This window comes from Arachis hypogaea, chromosome 12 (assembly GCF_003086295.3).
Source record: "Arachis hypogaea cultivar Tifrunner chromosome 12, arahy.Tifrunner.gnm2.J5K5, whole genome shotgun sequence".
NCBI lineage: Eukaryota > Viridiplantae > Streptophyta > Magnoliopsida > Fabales > Fabaceae > Arachis > Arachis hypogaea.
Window position 1 is genome coordinate 76,229,734 of NC_092047.1, and position 4,604 is coordinate 76,234,337.

The 4,604-nt window shown below is 41.4% G+C and overlaps 1 non-coding gene across 1 annotated transcript; it reads right to left on the reverse strand.

Moving 5' to 3' along the window:
* Positions 1-1,208: 1,208 nt before the first annotated feature.
* Positions 1,209-1,316, reverse strand: LOC112732101 (small nucleolar RNA R71). The gene has a single exon (XR_003167839.1). It is a non-coding gene; the product is annotated as a small nucleolar RNA R71 (small nucleolar RNA).
* Between the last annotated feature and the right edge of the window lie 3,288 nt (positions 1,317-4,604).

Genomic DNA, 4,604 nt, shown 5'->3' on the forward strand with positions numbered 1-4,604 from the left:
GATTTTGTTTCTAATGCACATTTTTTTAAGTTTTCATAATTTTTCAAAATCAAATCTTTTTCAAATCATATCTTTTCAATCATATATTTTCAAAATCAATTTATTTCCATTTTCAAAAATACTTGCTAACAATTAATGATTTGATTCAAAAATTTCAAGTATGTTGCCTTTTCTATTAAGAAAGGTTTAATGTTTGAATCATATCTTTTCTTGTTAGCCAAGTCATTAATTTTAAAAATCAAATCTTTTTAAAATTGTTTTTCAATCATATCTTTTTTAAAACCATAACTTTTCAATCATATCTTCTTAATCACATCTTTTTCAAAATTAAATTTTCAATCATATCTTTTTGATTTCTAATTTCAAAATTTTTTTCAAAAATCACTTTATCTCTTTCCCAACTCTAATTTTCGAAAATCATTCTTCAATTTTTCAAAATTATTTCAAAATCTTTTACTTTAATTTCGAAAATTCTTCCCATCTTCTCACATCCTTCTATTTAAGGACTAACACTCCTCCATTATCAATAATTCGAATTTTATCTCTCTTGATAAGTTCGAATTCTTCTACCTCCTCCTTCTATTCTTCTTTTCCTCTGACACCTCAAGGAATCTCTATACTGTGACATAGAGGATTCCATACTTTCTTGTTCTCTTCTTTTTCATATGAGCAGGAGCAAAGACAAAAGCATTCTTGTTGAGGCTGACCCGGAACCTAAAAGGACCTTGAAGCGAAAGCTAAGAGAAGCTAAAGCACAACTATCTGGAGAGGACCTAACAGAAATCTTCAAACTAGAAGAAGATATGGCAGCCAAAAACAACAACAATGCCAACAATGCAAGGAAGGTGCTGGGTGACTTTACTGCACCTACTCCCGACTTCTATGGGAGAAGCATCTCTATCCCTGCCATTGGAGCAAACAAATTTGAGCTTAAGCCTCAATTAGTTTCTCTGATGCAACAGAATTACAAGTTTCATGGACTTCCATTAGAAGATCCTCATCAGTTTTTAGCTGAATTCTTGCAAATCTGTGACACTGTCAAGACCAATGGGGTTGACCCTGAGGTCTATAGACTTATGCTATTCCCTTTTACTGTAAGAGACAGAGCTAGAACATGGTTGGATTCAAAACCTAAGGAAAGCCTGAACTCTTGGAAAAAGCTAGTCAATGCCTTCTTGGCAAAGTTCTTTCCACCTCAAAAATTGAGTAAGCTTAGAGTGGAAGTCCAAACCTTTAGATAGAAGGATGGTGAGTCCCTCTATGAAGCTTGGGAGAGATACAAGCAATTGATCAGAAGGTGCCCTTTTGACATGCTTTCAGAATGGAGCATCATAGGAATCTTCTATGATGGTCTGTCTGAACTATCCAAGATGTCATTGGATAACTCTGCTGGAGGATCTCTTCATCTGAAGAAGACGCCTGCAGAAGCTCAAGAACTCATTGAAATGGTTGCAAATAACCAATTCATGTACACCTCTGAAAGGAATCCTGTGAATAATGGGTCAACTCAGAAGAAAGGAGTTCTTGAGATTGATAATCTGAATGCCATATTGGCTCAGAATGAAATATTGACTCAACAAGTCAATATGATCTCTCAGAGTCTGTCTGGAATGCAAGTAGCAACAGGCAGTACTAAGGAGGCTTCATCTGAAGAAGAAGCTTATGATCCTGAGAACCCAGCAATAGAAGAGGTGAATTACATGGGAGAACCCTATAGAAATACCTATAATCCTTCATGGAGAAATCATCCAAATCTCTCATGGAAGGACCAACAGAGACCTCAACAAGGTTTCAACAACAGTAATGGTGGAAGAAACAGATTTAGCAATGGCAAGCCTTTTCCATCATCATCTCAGCAACAGACAGAGAATTCTAAGCAGAACCCCTCTGACTTAGCAACCATAGTCTCTGATCTAATCAAAACCACTCAAAGTTTCATGACTGAAACAAGGTCCTCCATTAGAAATTTAGAGGCACAATTGGGTCAGCTGAGTAAGAAAATTACTGAACTCCCTCCTAGCACTCTCCCTAGCAATACAAAAGAGAATCAAAAAAGAGAGTGCAAGGCCATAACCACATCTCACATGGCCGAACTTGGAGAGGAGGGAGAGGCAGTGATCGCCACTGAGGAAGACCTCAATAGACATCCACTGGCCTCCAATGAGTTCCCCAATGAGGAAGAATGGAAATCTGAGGCTCACACTGAGACCATAGAGATTCCATTGGATTTACTTCTGCCATTCATGAGCTCTGATGAGTATTCCTCCTCTGAAGAGGATGAAGATGTCACTGAAGAGCAAGTTGCTAAGTACCTTGGAGCAATCATGAAGCTAAATGACAAGTTATTTAGTAATGAGACTTGGGAGGATGAACCCCCTTTGCTCACTAAAGAACTGGATGACTTGACTAGGCAGAGATTACCTCAAAAGAGACAGGATCCTGGAAAGTTCTCAATACCTTGTACCATAGGCACCATAACCTTTGAGAAGGCTCTATGTGACCTAGGGTCAAGTGTAAACCTCATGCCTCTCTCTGTAATGGAGAAGCTAGGGATCTTTGAGGTACAAGCTGCAAGAATCTCACTAGAGATGGCAGACAATTCAAGAAAACAAGCTTATGGACTTGTAGAGGATGTCTTGGTAAAGGTTGGAGACCACTACATCCCTGCTGATTTCATAGTCCTAGAGACTGGGAAGTGCATGGATGAATCTATCATCCTTGGCAGACCCTTCCTAGCCACAGCAAAAGCTATGATTGATGTTGACAGAGGAGAATTGATCATTCAAGTGAATGAAGAATCCCTTGTGTTTAAGGCTCAAGGATATCCCTCTGTACCCATGGAGAGGAAGCATGAAGAGCTTATCTCAAAACAGAGTCAAACAGAGCCCCCACAGTCAAACTCTAAGTTTGGTGTTGGGAGGTTCCAACATTGCTCTAAACATCTGTGAGGCTCCATGAGAGCCCACTGTCAAGCTACTGACATTAAAGAAGCGCTTGTTGGGAGGCAACCCAATGTTATATCTATCTATTTTCCATTGTTATTTTATGTTTTCTGTAGGTTGATGATCATGTGAAGTCACAAAAATATTTGAAAAAGCAAAACCAGAATGAAAAACAGAGAAAAAAACAGCACACCCTGGTGGAAAAGCTTGCTGGCGTTTAAACGCCAGTAAGGCCAGCAAATGGGCGTTTAACGCCCAGTCTGGCACCATTCTGGGAGTTTAACGCCAGAAAGGGGCACCAGACTGGCGTTTAACGCCAGGAATGGGCAAGGAGCTGGTGTTAAACGCCAGAAAAGGGCAGCAGCCCAGCGTTTAATGCCAGAATTGGCAGAAAGGGCATTTTTGCACACCACTCGGTGCAGGGATGAGCTATCCTTGACACCTCAGGATCTATGGACCCCACAGGATCCCCACCTACCCCACCACTCTCTCTCTTCTTCACCCATTCACCAATCACCTCAATACCTCTTCCCCAAAAACCCCTCACCTATCAAATCCCACCATTCTCTTCACCACTCACATCCATCCTTCATAAAACCCCACCTACCCCACCATCCAAATTCAAACCACTTTCCCTCCCAAACCCACCCATACTAGCCGAACCCTACACCCCTCTCAACTCCTATATAAACCCATCTTCACTCCTTCATTTTCACACGACCTCAACACCACTTCTCCCCCTGGCCGAACCACAAAGCCTCCTCCATCTCCTCCTACTCTTCTCTTTCTTCTTTTGCTCGAGGACGAGTAAACCTTCTAAGTTTGGTGTGGTAAAAGCATTGCTTTTTATTTTTCCATAACCATTTATGGCACCTAAGGCCGGAGAAACCCCTAGAAAGAGGAAAGGAAAGGCAAAAGCTTCCACCTCCGAGTCATGGGAGATGGAGAGATTCATCTCAAGGGTGCATCAAGACCACTTCTATGAAGTTGTGGCCATGAAGAAGGTGATCCCCGAGGTCCCCTTCAAACTCAAAAAGAGTGAATATCCGGAAATCCGACATGAGATCCGAAGAAGAGGTTGGGAAGTTCTTACTAACCCCATTCAACAAATCGGGATCTTAATGGTTCAAGAGTTCTATGCCAATGCATGGATCACCAAGAACCATGATCAAAGTGTGAACCCGGACCCAAAGAATTGGCTTACAATGGTTCAGGGGAAACGCTTAGACTTTAGTCCGAAAAATGTAAGGTTGGCATTCAACTTGCCCATGATGCAAGGAGATGAACACCCCTACACTAGAAGGGTCAACTTTGATCAAAGGTTGGACCAAGTCCTCATAGACATTTGTGAAGAGGGCGCTCAATGGAAGAGAGATTCAAGAGGAAAGCCGGTTCATTTAAGAAGGCATGACCTCAAGCCCGTGGCTAGGGGATGGTTGGAGTTTATCCAACGTTCAATCATTCCCACTAGCAACCGGTCCGAAGCTACTATAGACCGGGCCATCATGATTCATAGTATCATGATTGGAGAGGAAGTAGAAGTTCATGAGGTTATATCCCAAGAACTCTATAAGGTGGCGGACAAGTCCTCTACCTCGGCAAGGTTAGCCTTCCCTCATCTCATTTGTCACCTCTGTAATTCAGTTGGAATTAACATAGAGG